Source organism: Vespa crabro, unplaced genomic scaffold (genome assembly GCF_910589235.1).
Source record: "Vespa crabro unplaced genomic scaffold, iyVesCrab1.2, whole genome shotgun sequence".
Taxonomy (NCBI): domain Eukaryota; kingdom Metazoa; phylum Arthropoda; class Insecta; order Hymenoptera; family Vespidae; genus Vespa; species Vespa crabro.
In genome coordinates, this window is record NW_025813595.1 from 4,632,861 (window position 1) to 4,656,379 (window position 23,519).

The window sequence follows — 23,519 nt, forward strand, 5'->3', positions numbered from 1 at the left end:
ATAACGATAATAAAAATTATAATAGAAGTAATAATAACAATATTAAGAAAAAGAATAAAAAAAACGCTAATAACAATAAAAATAGTAGTAATATTTAAATTAATAATTATAATAACGATAAAAACGATTTTAACGATAATAATAATGACGATAAATAGGATAATATCGATAATAATAATAACAATGTTAACGATAATATCGATAATAACATTAATAACTATAATTACGAAACTAACGATTACAACAATAATAATAATAAGAGTAATAATAACCAAAATAAACATAATAACGACACAATAATAATAATAATAATAACGATAATAACGGCAATAACGATAGAAATAATAGAAAAATAACTATAATATCAATAATAATGTTAAAAAAGATAGTAAAGATAATATCGTTAATAATAATAACGATAGTAATGATAATAGCGATAAAAAAAATAACGATATTAACGATAATATTGACAATATTAAAGATAATAATGATAATAATATTAAAACGATAATAATAATCATAATTATAGTAGTAATAACGTTAATAACGATATTAAAAATAAAAATAATAACGATAAAATAGATAAAAATAATAAAATTTATAACGTTAATAAGGTTAATAACGATAATAACGGTAATAATAATAAAATTGATAACGTTAATAACGCTAATAAAGGTATAATATTATTAATAATGACGCTAATAACGGTAATAATGGAAATAATAATAATAACAATATCGAAAATAACGATATCTATAATAACGAGAATAAAGACAATAATAATAACAATAATAATATCGAATATAAATATAATAATGATAGTAACCATAATGACGATAATAACGACAGTAATAATAATAATTATAATAATAATTATAATAATAATATCCATAATGCAGATAATGACGCCAATAATGATAATTATAATAATATTAGTAATAACAATGATAATAAAGATAATAAACATAATAACAGTAACGATGACACGACAATAATAATAACAAATTTAATAACGATAATAACGATGACAACAATAATAACGATGTTAACTATATTAACGATATCAATAATAACAAAAAAAACGTAAATTTCGATATTAATAATAACAATATTAAATATAATAACGATAATAATAATAATAATAATAACGACATTAATAACTATAATAAATATAATAACGATATGGTTTTAACGGTAAAATCGACAATAGTAGTAACAATAATAACGATATTATCGAAAATATCGATAATAACAATAATAATAATAACAGTAATAACGATAATAACGATATATCGATTAATAATAATATTAATAATGATAATAATATTATAAGATAAAATAATAATAAGATAAAATAATAATAAGATAAAATAATAATAATATTAACTATTACAAAGAAAATAATGATAATAATAGTAGTAATAATAACAATAATTACAATAATAACGATAATAAAGGAAATAACGGTAATTATGAAAATAATTATAAGAATAATATATTTAACATTGATACTAACATAATACCGAAAATAATAATTAAAGTAATAACGATAATAACGTTTAAAATAATAAGAACGATAATAATATTAATATTAATAACAGTATTAACTTTTATAACGTTAATAACGATAATAAAAGATGTAATAATAACAATATTAAAAATAATATGTATAATAACGATAATAACGATAATAATAATAAAAATAAAATCGATAATATCGTTAATAATAGGAGTAATTATAACAAAATTAGGAATAATATATATAGTAACGATAATAACGGTAATAATGGTAGAAGTAATAACTGAAATAACAATAATAATGATAGAGACGAAATTAACGTTAAGAATAGTAACGATAATAACGATAATATTGTTAATAATAATAACAATATTTACGATAATATCGATATTAGTAATAATAATAATAACAATATTAACGATCATAACGATAATAACGATAATATTAATAAAGATAATAACGATAATGAGAAAAAAAATAATATCGATAGCAACAATAATAATTATAATTATGATTATATTGGTAATACTATTAACGATTAGAACGATAATAACGATAATAACGATAATAATAATAAAATTAATAAGGACAATTACGTTAATAACTAAAATAATAATAGCAATAATAACTTTAAAAATGATAATAATGATAATAAAATTAATAACAATAATAACGATAACAATATTAATAACAATAATAACGATTATAATGAAAATAACGATAATGATAATAATATTAATAAAAATAATGACGATAAAGCGATATTAACGATAATCACCTTAATACTGATAACAATATTAACAATAATAACGATAATGACGATTGTAATGATAATAATATTAACAATAATATCGATAAACACAATCATACCGATAATTATAATAATAGTAATATCGATAATAAGGAATATTAAGAGATAAAACGGTAATAACGAATATAACGATAATAACGGTAATAATTATAACAATAATGACGATAATAACGATAATTACGATAATAATTATAATGACGATAATAATTATAGTAGTAATAACAATAAAAACGATAGGAAAGATAATGAAGATAATAATAATAACTATAATTATGACAATAGTAATAATAATGACGATAATAACGATATTAGCAATAATAACAATAATAATTATAAAGATAATAACGAAATTGACCATAATAACGATAATGGTGGTAATAACAATAATAATAATAATAATAGTAACAACAATAACGATAATTACAATAATAATAACAACAGCAATAACGGTAATACCGATAATAACGATAATAATAAGAACAATGATAACGATAATAACGATAAGTACGATTATAATAATGCCGCTATTAACGAAAGCAGTAATTATAATTATTTCGGTAATAACGATAATAACAATAAAAATAATAACAATAAAAAAGATAATAAAGAAATCAACGATAGTAATTGTAATAATAAAATAATAATAACGATACTAACGGTAATAACGATAATAACGATATTATCGATAACATTAACAATAATAATAACTATAATAACGACAATAACGATAATAACGATATTAACAATAACAATTTTAATGATGATATCGATAATAATAATTAAAATATTAACGATAATATAGATATTAATAATAATAATAATTACGATTATGACGTTAATAACGATAATAACGATTATAATAACGACGATAGTAACGATAATTGTATTAATAATAATAACGACAATAACGATAATAACGATAATTTTAATAATAATAATAATAATAAAGATAATAACGGTATTAATGACAAAAAACGATAATAATGATAACAATACAAATTATAATAATATTAATAATAATAACGACGATAATAACAATAATAATGAGAAGAACAATAAAGATAATAACGATAATACCCATAAAAATTATGTTAATAATAACGATAATAACGTTATTAGTAATAATAATAATAATAACAAATAATAATTGCGTTAATGATGCTAAAAACAATAAACATAGTAACGGTATCAGAAATTATAATAATAACGATAATAATGGTAATAACGATAATTATAATAACACTAAAAACAATAATATTAAAAAAAACAATAAAGATAATAACGATAATAATAATAAAATAATAACAATAATAAGGGTAATAACAATAATATTAATAACACAATTAAGGAAAATAATGATTATAAATATAATGATAATAACGATAGTAATTATAATAATAATATCAATGATAAAGAAAATAATGATGCAAACTATAATAATAATAATAATAATAATAACCATAGTAATGATAATAACGATAATAATAATAACATTAATATCGATAATAACGATTATAACGATAATATTTATACTAATAATAACAAAAATAACAATAATAATCATAAAAAATATTTATACCATTAATAATGATAATTACGATATTAAGGAAAATAAAGATAATAATAATAAAAATAATATCGATAATTAAGCTAAGAACGATAATAACATTAATAATAAAAATAATAATAAAGATGATAACGATGTTAACGATTATAACTATATTAATAATAACAATAAAAGCTATAATAACGGTAATAAAGATAATTGTAATAACGATAATAACGGTAAAAATAATAATAATATTAACAATAAAAATGATAACAACGACAATAGTGATAATAGTAAAAAAATAAAATAGAAAATAAGGATAATAACGATGACAACGATAATAATAATAACAATATTAACGATAATAACGATAATAACAATTATACGTATTATTATAATAAAGATAATAACGATAATGACAATAATAACGATAATAATGATAGTAACTAAAATAACGATGATAACAATAATAATGATAATAATAACATTAATACCGATAATAACAATAATAAATATAATAATAATAGTAATAATAAAGATTATAACAATAATAACGATTATAATGATAATAACGAATATAATATTAATAATAATAACAATAATTACGATAATAACGATAATTATATTAATAGAAGTAATAATAAAAATATTAACAATGTTTGCAATAATAATGATAATAACGATAATAATAGTGGTAACAATTAAGGTAATAAAAATAATAACGATAATAACGATAATAAGGATAATAATAATAACGATAATAACGATAAGAGTAATAATAATATCGATAGTAACAATAATTACGATAATAACGAAAATAACGATAATAATAATAAAATTAATATAGATTATTCGTTAATTGTAATAATAATAACAACAATAATAACGATAACAACGATGATATGGATAATAGTAATAACGATAATAACGACAATAATAATAATAATATTATCGATAATAAAGGTAATAACGATAATATTAATAATTTTAATAATAATAAAAACGATAATAACGATAATTACGATAATAAAAATAATAATAATAGCAGTGATAAAGATAATAGCGAAAATAATAATAGTAATAATAAAAATAATAATAATATTATTAATATCGATAATAACGATAATAATAATAACAATATTAAAGATAATATCGTTAATAATAATAATTATAATAAATACAGTAATATCGACAATAAAGATAATAACCTTAATAATAATAAGGATTATAATGATAATAACGAAAATACCGATATTAACGATTATAATAATAACGCTAATAACGATAATAATGATAATAATATTATTAATAATAAAGATAAAAACGATTATAATGGAAATAACAATAATAACAATATCGATAATAACGAAAATAACGGTAATAACGATAATAATAATATTAGTAATAGTAGTAATAATAAAAATGATAATTACGATAATAACGATAATATTAATAGATATAATAACATTATGACAATAATAACGATACAAACGATAAATAAGATATCCATAATAACGATAATAAAGACAATAATAATAACAATAATGAAATTGATAATAACTATAATAACGATAGTAAACATGAAGACGGCAATGAAGATAATAATTATAACGATAATAACGATAATATCGATAATCATTTTATTAAGAAGAGCGATAATAACGTGAATAGTAATAACTATAAATTCGATAATAATGATATTAAAGAAAATAACTATAATAATAATATTAAATAATACACTAATACGGATAATAACAATAACAATAATAACAATAATACGATTATTACGATAATAACGATAATAATAAGATTAATAGAAATATCGATAATAAGGTTAATTACGAAAATAACGGTAAAAATGATAATAACTATAATAACGACAATAATAATAATAATAATAACGATAATAAATATAATAGCGATAATAATAATAACAACAATAAAGATAATAACGATATTAACAATAATAACGATAATAATGATAATAATAATAATAATAAATATAATGAAAATAATAATCATAACAATAATAACAATAATAAAGATAATAACGTAATAACGGTAATATTAATAAGATTTATGAAGATATTAGCTATAATAACGATAATAACGATAATAATAATAACACTAATAAATATAATATCGAAAATAACGTTAATTACGATAATAATAATAACAATTGTAGCGATAATAACGATAAGAATGATAATAATATTAATAATAATATCAAAGACAACGATTATAACGCCAATTATTAAAATATTATACCTCAAATAAGGATAATAATGATAGGAACGATAATTATAATAACAATAATAATTATAATGATAATAACGAAAAAATAATAATAATAAGACCTATAAGAACGATAATATAGATAATAATAATAGTAATAATAACAATATTAGCGAAAATAACGATAATAACGATAACAATATTAACGATAATAACGTTAGTTATAACAATATTAATAACAATAATAATGATAATAAAGATAACAATAATAATCAATAACGATAATGACGATAATAACCATAATAACGAAAATAACAATGATAGCGATAATAATAATAATAATAATAATATTAACGAAAATAGCGTTAATAACGGTAAGAACGATATAAATAGTAGTAAAAATAAACGTAATAACGATAATAAGGATAATATCATTAAAGTAAATAACGATAATAAAGACAATAATATTAATAATTATAACGATAATAATGATAATAACGATAATTATTGAATCGAAAATAACGACAATAATAATAATAATAATAACGTTGATAAGGATAATAACGATAACATCGGTAATAATAATAACAAAAATATAGATAATAACGATAATAACGATAATAACGACATTTAATATAATAATAATAACGATAATATCGATAATAATAATAACGATAATGACGACAAAAGTAATAATAATATTAATGGTAATAACGATAATAATGATAATATCGATAATAATTATAACGTAAATGACGACGATAATAATAATCATAATAACGATAATAAGGATAAATACGATAACATCGATAATAATAATAGCAACATTAACAATAATATCATTAATAACGATAACAACCATAATAACGATAATAGCGATATTAATTATAATAATTATAACAAAAATAACGTCAACAACGATAATTATGATAAAAATAATCATAAAAATATCGATAATAACGATAATAACGATAATAAATATAAAAACGACAATATTATTGATAATAATAATGAAAATAATAATAAAGTCGATGACGATAATAGCGAAAATAGTGGGAGTAGTAATATCAATAATAATAATAATAATAATAAAGAGAGATAATAACGATAATTATATTTACGATTATAATGAAAATAGTAATGATAATAATATCGATTATACCGATAATAACGATAATAACGATAAGAACAATAATAATAATAATAAAAATAAAAACAATAATTTGTATAATAACGATAATAATAGTGGTAATGTTAAGAATAATAACAATAATAACGATAATAACGATTATGACGATGAAAATATTATTGATAATAATGTCAATAGTAATAATAATAATAATAACTATAAGATCGATATTAACGATAATAACTGTTATAACGATAATAACTATAATAACGATAATTACGATAATATGGATGAAAATAATAACTATAATAACGATAATAGTAGTAATATTAATTAGGACAATAACGAAATTTACGATAATAATTATAATAAAATAAAGATAACAACGATAGTAACAATAATAAGGATAATAATAACAACAATATTCATAATAATATCGAAAATTAAAATAATAATAATAGCAATAATAACGATATTAACGATAATAACGATAATAATAAAAACAACATTAATAACGATATTAAAAAAAATAGTAATAACAATAGTAACGAAAACAACGGTAACAACATTAATAATAATAATAATAATATCGATAGTAATTAAAATAACGGTGACAACTATAATATTAATAACAATAATAACGATAATAACGATAATAACTATATTAATAATACTAATAATAACGATAATAACGATATTAATGGCAATATCGATAATAACAGTAATATTAATAGTCATATTGAAGATAATAACGATAATAACGTTACTAGCGATAATAGCGATACTAATATTAACAATATTAAGGATAATATCCTTAATAATTGTAACAATATTCACGATAATATCGATAATTATAATAACACAAAAACAATAATAACGATAATAACTATAATAAAATTTATAATAATAGCGATAATAACCATGATAATAATAGTAATAATAAAGGTAGTAACGATAGAAAAAGTTTCTAACGATAATAATAAGAACAACAATAACGATAATAGTGACTATGATGATAAGAAAGATAATAAAAATAATAAAAATAAAAATAATAACGAAAATAACGGTGATAATAATAATAATAAAAATAATAATAACAATTTTAAGTATAGAAAATATTATAACGATTATAACGATAATAGTAGGAGTAATAATAATAGTAATAAAAATAATAACGATAATAAAAATTACAAGAAAGTTAACGATTATAATATTAACGATAATAACCATAATAATAATAATAATAGTGAAGACAATAACGATATTAACGATAATAAGGATAATAACAATAACAATAAAAACAACAATAGCAATTACAATCCTTTACCGATATTAATATTTATCAAAATTATAATAATATTGATAATAACGATAATAACGATAATAATTGTAGCAATAATAACAATGATAACACTAATAACGATAATTGCGATAATAATAGTAATAATAATAACAATAATAACAATATTAACGAGAATATCGACAAAAGTAATAATATTAATAATAATATACTTAATAATGAAAATAACGCTACTAACGATAATAAAATATATAATAATAACAATATTAAGAATAATAAATATAATACCAAAAATAACGATAATCTTAATAGTACTAATAACAATAATAACAACAATATTGCTAATAACGATAATAACGATAAAAACGATAATATCGATAATAATAATAACAAAATTAACAATAATATCGATAATAATAATAATAATAACAATAATTACGATAATAACGTTAATAACGTTAATAATAATGGTACTAATAACAATAATAATAACATTAACGATAATAGCCATAATAATTATTACGATAAACAACATAATAACCATAATAATTTTAGTAATTATAATAATTATTATGATAAACACGATAATAATGATATTAATGGTAACAATAATAATAATAATAATAATAAAAACTTTAATAACTATATTTACGATAATATTGATAATAATAATAGTAATAATAACGATAATAACGATTATAATTGCATTAATAATATTAATAATAAGATTAATAAAAATAATAATAATTTTAACAATATTTACGATAATGACAATGATAATAACAATAATAAAGATAACAATGATGATAAAAATAATAATAAAAATATCAATAATAAAGTTAATTACGATAATAAAGATAATAATAATAATATTAATAACAACAATAACTGTAATAAAAATAATAACGATAATAACGATAATAAGGATAATAATAATAACAATAATGTTGATGGAACATTAATAACGATAATAACGATAATAATAATAATTATAAAAACGATAATATTTATAACAACGGTGATAAGGCATATATTAAAATAATAAATAACGATAATTAGGTTAATAACGATGATAATAATTGCAATAATAACGATAATAACGATAATAATAACAATAGTAGGAACAATAATACGGATAATAACGATATTAACGATATTAATAATAATAATAATCATGACGATAAATATAATAATAATGATAATAACGTTAGTAAAGGTAATATTAATAAGTATGAAAACGATTATAATGATATTAGCGATAAAAACAATAATATTAATAATAACATTAATAAGGATAATAAGGGTATTATTGATAATAATAATAAAAATATTAACGATAATATTGATAACAATAATAATAATAATAACAATGATAACGATAATATAGATTATAACCATAATAATAATAACAATGATAAAGTATAATAATAATAATAATAATAATAACGATAATAACGACAATAATAATAATAAACATAATAATAACAATAATAACGTTAATAACGAAAATAATTATAATAATAACTTTGATAATAAAAGTAATAATGTTTATAACGACAATAATTATAAAAATTATATTGATAATAACAATAATAACGAAAATAATAAAATATAATGATATCAATAAAGATATAGACAAACATAACCATAATAATAGTAGTAATAATAACAATAATAATATTAAAGGCGGAAAAGAACGTTATTGCCAAAAATATTAATAACAGTAATAACGATAATAACGATAATAGCGATAATAATGATAATATTGATAATAATAATTGTAATAATAACAATATTAACGGTAATAACAATTATAATAATGACCATAATAACGATAATAACGTAAATAACGATAATAAAAGTAACAATAATATTGATAATAACGATAATATCGATAATAACGTAAATAAAAATAATAATAATAATAATAATAATAATAATAATAACGACGATAGCTATAATGAGGAAAATAATAATAAATATAATAAAAATAATAACGACATAAACAAAAATAACCTTAGTAATAGAACATATTATAACAATAATAACATTAATAATGTGAATAACGATAATAAAGATAATCATTTATCGATAAAAACGATAATATTAATATTAATAATAACAATATTCACTATAATAAAGATAATAAAATTAATAATAAAAACAATAATACAGACAATAATAATAATAATGATAATAACGATGAAAATAATAATATTAATAATAATTATAACAACAATAATAACGATAATTACGATAATAATGTTTATAATAAGAAAGGTAATAATAATTATAATATTAATAATAATTATAATATCGATAATAACGAATGTAACAGTAATAATTGTAATATTAAGTACGATAATAACGAAAATAACGACAATAACGATAATAACGATAATAACGATAATAATGATAATATCGATAACAATAATAAGAATATTAACAATAATAATAATATTAATAATAATGAGGATAATATAGGTAAAAAAAAAATGACGATAACAATATTAATAATAAAAACGATAATAACAATATTAACGATAATAAGCATTATGATAATAATAATAAGGACGATAATATTAGCAATAACAACGATAACAACGATGTTATTTATAATAATAATAGCAGTAATATCGATAAAATCTATAATAATAACAATAATAAATATAATAATGATGATAACGATAATAACGAAAATAACGATAGTAAAAATAGTAATAATAACTATGATAACAAAAATAACGATAATAACGATAATAACGATAGTAATAATATAGATTACAACGATTATATCGATAATAATAATTACAATATTAACAAATACATCGATAATAATAATAATAATAATGACAATAATATCGATAATAACGATCATAACGTATATAATAATAATAATAACGGTAACAATAATAATAATAATAACGATAATTACGATAATAAAGACAATAATAATAACAATAATAACAATAATAGCCATAATGTCGATATTAACGATAATAACGATAATAATAATAACAATAATAACGATGATAAGGATAATAATGGTAATAACGATAATAATAGTAATAATAAAAACGATAATAACAATATTAACGATAATAAGCATTATGATAATAATAATAAGAACGATAAAATCGATAATAACGAAATTGAAGATAATGACGATAATAATAATAATATTAACAACGATATTATATATATTAAAGAAAACATCGAGAATACTAATAAAAATAATATAGATAATAGCGATAATAACGATAAGAAAATTAATAATAATATCGATAATAGCGATAATACCGATAATAACAATATTAATAGAAAAAAAAATTTAGAAAATATCGATAATATGGATAATAATAATAAAGTTAATAAGGATAAAAACGACAGTAACTATAATAATAATAACAATTAGAACGATGATAACGAAAATAACGATAGTGACGATAATAACGAAAAAAAAATAATAAAAATAACGATAATAACGATAATATCGATAATAATTATAATGAAAATATCGACAATAAGGATAAATACGATAACATCGAAAATAATAATAGCAATAATATCGATAATATCAATAATAACGATAATAATAATAATAATATTAACAAGGATAATAACGATAATTTCGATAATATCGATAATAACAATAATGATAATAACGATATTAATAATAATAATAACACTAAAAACAATAACAACGGTAATAACAATAATAATGATAGCATTACAAACAAAACCGATAATAACGATAATTACGATAATAAATATAACAATAATATCGATAATAAAGAACAGAAATATAATAATATTAAAAATAATATCGATGGCAACGATATTATTGATAATTATAATAATTATATATCGATAATAAGGATTATAAGGATAAAAACGTACTAAACTATAAATAAGTAAATTAGGCAATTATAATAATAATAATAACGATAATGACGATAATAACGGTAATGACCATAATAACGATTATAATAATACCGATAGTAACGATATTAGTAATAATAATAATTATGATAATAACGTTAATAACAATAATAATATTAAGGTAATGACGGTGTTAACGACAAAAACGATAATAATGATAATCGCAATAATCATAATAATAACAAATACAACAATAACGCTAATAACTATAATATTGTGAACAATAATAACGATAATATGGATAATAACGTTAATAACGATAATAATAATAATAATAATAACGATAATAACGATATTTACGAAAAAAAGGATAATAATAATAATAATATTAACAATAATACAGATATTTATAATATATAGAATAATAAAGACAGTAACAATGACAGTAATAGTAATACTAATGTTAATAACTTTATAAACGATAATAACGATAATAATAATAACAGTAATAAGTATAATGACGATAATATGGTTTATAATACTAACAATAAAATAGATAGTAAGGATATTAAAGGTAACAATAATAAAATTAAATACGATAATAACGACAATAGTAATAATAATAATAACCATAATAATGATAATAAAGATATTACTATTAATAATAATAATAATATTACTAACGATAATAACGGTTATAATGTTAATAACTATAATAACGATATTAACAATAAGAATAATAATAATAGAGATAATAAAGTTATTAACGATAATAATAATAATAGTAACAATAGTAACGAAAATGACGACAAAACGATAATAATCATAACGATAATAACAATAATAGTAATATTAATAATACCTATAGTAACAATAATAACGATAATGACAATAATAATAATTATAATAATAACGATTATAACGATAATTATGTTAATAACGATAATAATAACAAAATTAATAACGAAAATTACGATAATAACGATAATAATAATAGCATTAATAACGATAATAATGATAATAGTAATAATAATTGCTATAGCAATATTAAGGATATTAACGATAAAAACGATAATACTAATAACGATGAAAACGACAAAAATAATAATATTAATATAATTAATAACGAAAATAAGGATCATAACGATAACAACGATATAACCAATAATAATAATAATAATGATAATAACTTTAATAACGAAAAAAACACTGATAACGAGAGGAATAGGAACGATAATAACGATATAAGAATAATAATAATTACATTAATAACGATAACAACGACAATAACGATAAAAAAAATAATAATAATAACGAATGTAAGGATAATAACGTGCCAACGATAATAATAACAACAATAATAAGGATAAGAACAATAATAATAATGAAGTAAATAAAGATATTAACGATGACAACGATAATAATAATAACAATAATTAAGATAATTACGATCATAACGATTATAAAGATTATAACAATAACGATAATAACGACATTACTAATAATGATAAGAACGATAATGAAGATAAAACGATAAAAGTGATAATTACTATAATAACAAAAATAACAATTAAATAATAGTAATAATAGAGATATTAACGTTATTAACGATAATAACGATAATAATAAAAACAGAAATAACGATAAATACGATAATAACGACAATTATAATAAAAATATTAACGTATATAGAGATAACTACTATTTCAAAGATAATAATTATAACAATAATAACGATAAAATCGATATTAACGATAATAACAATAACGATAGTAACGATAATATCGATAATACTAATAACAACATTAATGATAATATCGATAATAATAATAATAATAACGATAATATCGATAATAACGATAATAATGATAATAACGATAATAAAGATAATAACGATAATATCGATTATAACGAAAATAATAATTACGATAATGATGGCAATAATAATAATAATAAAGTTAATATCGATAATTACGATAATGACGATAATATTAATAAAGATAATAACGTTAATAACGTAAATAGCGATAATAATAATAGTAATAATAACAATAATAACGATAATAACGATTATAATGATAAGAACGGTAATAATAGAAGTAAGAATAACAATATTAAGAATAATAAGTGAAGTAACGATAATAACGATAATAATAATAACATATTAACGATAATATCTATAAGAATAATAATAATAATAATAACGATAATAATGATAATAACGATATTAGTAATATTAATAATAAAGATAATTACGATAATAACGATAATACTAATAATAATAATAATGATAATAACGATATTCACGATAATAATAATTACAATTATAACGATAATAACGACAATAATGATAATAAGGAAAATAATTATAATAATAATAATAATAAAAACGATAAAGATGATAATAATACTTACAATAATAATGATAATAACAATAATAACAATATTAACTATAATAAAATTATTAACTATATTTACGTTAACAACGATAAGGATATTAGGAATAATAGCGATAATAACTATAATTACGTTAATAATAATAATACTCTTAATAACGATATAAACGATGATAACGAAAATAATAATAACGGTAAGGACAATAATAATAAAAATAGTAATAACGATAATAATTATAATAACATTAATAATAATAACAATATTAACGGCAATAATAATAATAATAATAATAAAGATAAGACCAATAATAATAATTGCAATAACATTAGTAAACATTATAACGAAAATAACGATAATGACGATGACAATAATAACGATTATTACTATAGCTAATAAATTATCGATAATAAATTTAATAATAAATAAATAATAACGATAATAACGATATTATCGGTATAATTATAACAATAATATCGATAATTTCGTTATAAGATGTAATAATAAAAACAATAATAACGATAATACTAATAACCATAATAAAGATAATAATAATAATAATAATAACAATAATAACGTAAATAACTAAAAAAAAATGATTTAAATAAGATATTAACGATAATAAATAGAATAGCAGTAATAACGATAATAACGACAATAATAATATAAATAAAAACGATAATGACGCTAATAACAATAATAATAATAATAATAAAAATAATAATAATAATAATAATAATAATAATAATAATAATATCGATAATAACGATAATAATAGTAGTATTACTAACATTAATAACAATAATAGCGGTAATAACGTAATTAACGGTAATAACGATAATTATAATAACCATATTAACAATAATAACGATATCATTGATGATAACAATAACAATAATAACGATAATATCGATAATAACTATAATAATAATGAAGTAAATAACAATAATAAATATATTAACGATAATAATAATAGTAATAATATCGATAATAACAATAACAACGATAATAACGAAAAATAATAATAATAATGAGGATAAAAGCGCCTATGACGGTAATAGTAATAATACCAATATGGCCAATACTGATAATAACGATAATAACGATAAAGCGAAAATAATAATAATAATAATAATAATAATAATAATATCGATAATAAAGATAATGACGATAATAATAATAATAAAAATAATATTAATAATTATAACGATAAAGACGATAATAATAATAGTTATATTAACGATAATAACAATAATAACGATAATAACGATAATAACGATAAAAATAATAATAACGACATTAATAACTATAATAAATATAATGACGATATGGTATTAACATTAATGACGACAATATCAGTAATAGTAATAACGATAATAACGAAAATAACAGCAATAAAATTAATCATAATAAAGATAATAAGGATATTATCGAAAATAAAGATAAAAGCTATAATAATAATACTAATAAGAACAATAACATCGATAATAACGATAATAAAGATAATAACAGTAACGATAATAAGACAATAATAATAACAACAATAAATATGATAATAACGATAACAACAATATTAAGGTTAATAACTATATTAACTATATCAATAATAACGGAAATAACAATAATTTCGATATTAATAATAGCAACATTAAAGATAATAACGAAAATAATAATAATAATAACGACCTTAATAACTATAATAAATATAATAACGATATGGTATTAACGATAAAAACGATAATAGTAGAAATAGTAGTAACAATAATGACGATAATATCAATTTATTAATCTATAAAAATAATAATAATAATAATAATAAAAGTAATAACGGTAAAACCGATATTAACAATGATACTAATAATAACTATAAAAAGAATAATAACTATAATAATATTAATCATAATAAAGATAACAACGATAATAACAATAACAATTATAAAACTGATAATAACGATAATAACAATTATAATCCTAATAACGATATTAATATTTATAATAATAACAATACTACTGATAATAACAATAATAACGATAATAATAGTAGTAATAATAACGATAATAACGATACTAACGATAATAGCGATAATAATAATTACAACAAAAACAATATTAACGATAATAACTATAATAACAATTATAACAATAACGGTAATAACGATAACAATCGTAATAATGATAATAACGGTAAGAACCATAATAAAAATGATAATAATTGTAATAATAAAGATACTAACGATGTAAAAGTTTCTAACGATAATAATAACAACAAGAACGATAATAACTATAATGATGAAAAGTACGATAAAAATTTTAATACTAATAAAAATAATAACGACAATAAGGAAAATGACGATAATAATAGTAGTTACATTAACAATATTAAGAATAATTACTATAAAAACGATATTAAAAGCAATAATAGTAGTAATAAGAAAAGTAATAATTATAATTACGATAAAAACGATTTTAACGATCATAATAATTGCAATAATTAGGATAATATCGATAATAATAATAACAATATGAACGATAATATCGAATATAATAATAACATCAATAACTATAATAACGATAATAGCGATTATAAATATAATAATAATAATAATAATAACAATAATAAAGATAATAATGATAATAATTTAAAAACGATAATAATTATCATAATTATAGATGTAATAACGATACTAACGATATTAAAAATAAAAATAATAACGATAATATCGATAATAATAATAAAATTCATAACGTTAATAATGATAATAACGATAATAACGGAAATTATAAAAAAATTGATAACGCTAATAACGATAATAAAGATATAATATTATTAATAATATTGATAATAGTGACTATAATGGAAATAATAATAATAACAAAATCGAAAATAACGATAATAACGGTAAAATAAATAATAATAATAATAAGAATAATAATAATAATAATAATGATAATTACAGTAATAACGATAACAACAATAATAACGATATCTATAATAACAATAATAAAGACAATAATAATAATAATAATAATAATAATATCGATAATAAATATAATGGCGACAATCATAATAATAATAATAATATTAATAATAATAACGATAATAACGATAATAATAATAGTATTAATAACAATATTAAAAATAATAACGATAATAACCATAATTACGTTACTAATAATAATAATAATGACATTAATAACTATAATATATATAATAAAGATATGGTATTAACGATAAAGGCGACAGTAGTAGTAATAGTAATAACGATAATAACAGAAATAGCGGCAATAAAATAATAATAATAAAGATAAAAACGATATTATCAAAAATAACGATAAAAGTTATAAGATTAATAAAAATATGAACAATAACAACGATAATAAAGACAATAAACATAAAAACAGTAACGATAATACGACAATAACAATAACAATAATAATAACGATAATAAAGATAAAACAATAAAAACGATAATAACTATATTAACGATATCAATAATAACGAAAATAACGTTAATTTCGATATTAAAAATAGCAATATTAAAGATAATAACGATAATAATAATAATAACGACATTAATAACTATAATAAATATAATAACGATATGGTATTAACGATAATAACGACAGTAGTAGTAATAATAATAATGATAAAAACAATAATAACCACAATAGAAATAATAATAATAAAGATAATAACGATATTATCGAAAATAACGATAATTATAATAAAAATATTAACGTATATAGAGATAACTACTATTTCAAAGATAATAATTATAACAATAATAACGATAAAATCGATATTAACGATAATAACAATAACGATAGTAACGATAATATCGATAATACTAATAACAACATTAATGATAATATCGATAATAATAATAATAATAACGATAAAATCAATAATAACAATAATAGCGATTATAACGATAATAAGGACAGTAATAATATTAATACTAGTAATAATAATAATAATAATAATAATTATTATAATATTAATGATTTCATGGAAAATAATAATAATAATGGTAGTAATAATACCAATAATAACAATAATAACGATAGAAAAGATAATAATGATAATTACGGTAATAAAAATTATAACGATTATTACGATAATAAGGATATTAATATTGACTATAATAATGATAACGAAGATAATAACGGCAATAAAAAATATTATAATAATATCGATAATAAGGTTAATTACGAAAATAACGGTAATAAAGATAATAACAATAATAACGACAACAATAATAATAATGATAATGATACTAACGAAAATAGCAATAATAGCAATTATAATAATAACAACAAAAAAGATAATAACGATATTAACATAATAAAAATGAAGATAATATCGAAAATAATGATAATAATAATAAAATTAATAACGATTAAAACGACAAATAATGATAAATGTAATAAAAATTATAACGATAATAACGACAATATCCATAATAACGATAATAAGCAAAAGAAGAACAGTAGTAACGATAATTACGAGAATAATGGTATTAATAATAGTAATAATAACATTAATAACTATAATAAAGATAGTAACCGTATTATTGATAGTAACGATAATAAAAATAATAATATCAACAATTATAACAATAAGGACGTAAATAATAATAACGGTAATAACGATAATAAAAAAAATGTTATTAACGATAATTATAAAAATAACAATGATAATAAACATAAATACGATAATAAAGATAATTATAAAAATAATAATAATAATAACAATAATAACGATTATATCGATACTAACAATAATAACCATAATATTGAGAATAATAATGATAATAACAATAAAAACTAAAATATCGATAATAACAAAGATAATAATAATAATAACGATAATAAAGATAATAACGATACTAAAAATAATAATAATGATAATGAAGATAATAATAATAATAATAACAACAATAATTACGATAATATCGGTAATAATAACGGTAATAGTAATCGAAATAATAACAATAATAACACAAATATTGATAATAACTATAATATCGATAAAATATTAACGTTAATAACGACAAAACAGATAATAAGTACGATAATAACGATAATAATAATAGTAATAACAACGATACTTGCGATAATAATAGTAGTAATAAAAGTATTAATGTCAATTATAACGTTAATAATGATAATAATGATAATGAAAACAATATCAACAATAATAAAGGTAATTATATAAATGGAAAAAACGGTAATAACGTTCATAACAAAAAAACCGTAATAACGACAATAATAATATCAATAATAATAGAGATAATAGCGGTAATAATAATAATAACATTGAAAACGCTAATGACGAAAATAACGATAATAACGAAAATATTATCGATAATAACGATAATAATAATAATAATAATATTGATAACAGTAATAGCGATAATAATGATAATAATTACAATAATAATAACTATAATAACGATTATAATAACAACAATATGAACGATAATAATGATAAATCGATAATATCGATATTAATAATTATAATAATAACAATAATAACGATAATAATATAATAACGAAAACAATAATAAGGATAATAACGATATTAACTATTATAACAATAACAATTATAAGGATAATACCGAAAATAAAGATAATAATAATAAATATAATAACTATAACAATGATATTAACTATTATATCGATAATAATAATAATAATAGTAAGAATAAAAATAATAATAAAAGGAAAAAAGATAATAACGAAAATATTAATAACAATAGTAACGTTAATAAAGATAATAATAATAATAATAAAAACATAATTTACGATAATAACAATAAAAATGATTATAATAACAATAATAATAGCTATAATCACGATAATATCACTAATAATAATAATCAAAGCATAGTATAATAACGATAATAATAAAATAAACATAATAACGATATTAACGATAACAGCGGGAATAACGATAATAATAATAAAAATAATAACAATAATAATGATATTAATAATAATAGCAATAATAATGATAATGACGATAATAACGATAATAACGATAATAATGATGATAATATCGATAGTACAGATATCAAAGATAATAACGATAATAGTAATAATGATAATAACGATAGTAGTAATAATAATACTAACAATTATATCGATAATATCGATAATAATAATAATAATAACTATAATAACGATAATAACGGTAATAATCAGGATAATAATATTATTATAAAAGGTAATAACTATAATAATAATAAGAATAATTATAATAACGATAATAAATTTAATAGCAATAATTATCCTGATAAGCATTAAAATATCGATAATAACGATAATAACGAAAGTAATAGTTGTAATAATTACTCTAATCACGATAAAAAAAATAACAACGTTATTAATAATAATAAAAAAATAATAACGATAATAAAGATAATAGCTATCATAATAACGATAATAACGATAATAATGGTAGCAGTAATAACAATAATTATAATAATAACGATTATAACGATATTGAGTATTACAATTATCAAGATAATAATGATAAAAACAATAATTTTAAAGATAATAATAAATATGATATCAATATTAACAGTATAATATACTAATAATAATAATAACTATAGTAATGATAATATCGATAATAATAATAATAATAATAATAATAATAATCATAATAACGATAACAACAATAATAACGATATTAATGATAATAATTTTAATAAAGTTAATAATAAAAATAGTAATAATAATAACAATAATAATGATAATAACGATAATAACTACAATAAGAATACCAACAATAATAACAATAATAATAATAATAATAAATAAGGTAATAACAATATTAACGATAATAACGATAATAATAACACAATAATAAAGATAATATCGATTATAATGATAATAAAGATAATATTAATAACATTAATAACGATAATAACGATATTAACGATAATAATAATAAAAATAATAACGATAATATAGATAATACTCATAACAATATTAAAGATAATATCGATAATAATAGTAATAATGGTAACAATAATAACTATAATAACGATAATAACGATAATAATACTAACGATAAAAACGAGAATAGTAATAATAATAATAATAATATTTACGAAATTATCGAAAAAAATAATCATAATAATAACAATAAATACGATAATAAAGAAAATAACGATAGTAACAATGACGATAATAACGATAATAATAATTACAAAAATATATATAGTAAAAATAATAATGATAATTATGACAATATTAATAATAATAATAACGATAATAACGATATTGTCAATAATAATAATAAATAAAAATATAATAACAATATTAATGATAATAACGATAATAGTGATAATATCGATAATAATAATAATAATTACAATAATAACGATAATTACAATAATAATAAAAACAATCTTAAAGGTGAGAGCGATAATGAGATATTAATAAAAACAATATATTACGATAACAACGTATAATATTAATAACGATATTAACGGAAAAAACCATAATAATAACAATTATAAAGATACTAATGATTATAATGATAGTAACGATAATAAATATATTAATAACAATAATGACGATAATAATGATATGAACAATAATAATATTAACAATAATATCGATAACAACGATAATAACGATAATTATAATAGTTATATTTCTATAATAAGGATTATAACAAAAGAACGACAATTATAGTAACAATAAAAACAAATAATAATGATAATAATGATAGTAATAATATTAATAAGTCCGATAATAATAATAATATCGATAATAATAGAAGTAATAATAACAAAAATAACAAAAATAACGATATTGACGATAATATTAATAACGATAATAACGATATTAACCATACTGATAATAACGATAATAACTATAATATCGATAATAATAATAACAACGATAATAACGATAATAATAATTACAATAATAATAAAAATAATAATAATAAAAATAATTACGATTATAATTATAATAACGATTATAATAGGAATATTAATAAAAATAATAATGATAATAACAATGATAACGATAATAATAATAAGAATAATAAAGATAACAACGCTATTACCGATAATATAGATAATAATAATAATAATAGAAACAATAATAACGACAGAAACGATAATAACTATAAACTAATATCGATTATAACGATAATAGTAATAATAATAATATCGATAGTATCAATAATAACGAAAATAACTATATTAATAATAATAATAATAATAATAATATTAATAATAATAGTAATAATAATTATAATAACGAAAATAACTGTAGTAATGATAATAACGTTAATAACGTCAAAGACGATAAAACATATAAAAATAATAACGTAAATAACGATAATAACGGCAATAGTAATAATAATAATAACAACTATTATAACGATAATAACGATATAAACAGTAGGAATAATAACAATAAAAACAATAATTACAATAATAACGATAATAACGATACAAATAATAATAATAATAATATTGCTTATAACGCTATAAACGATAATTACGATAATAATAATAAAATCAATAAAGATTAGAACGATAATAATTATTATAATAATAAGTATAATAACGAAAATAATAATACAAACGATAATAATACTAATGATTATAACCATAATAACAATAACAACGATAATAATAAAAACATTAATAACGATAATAACGTTTATAA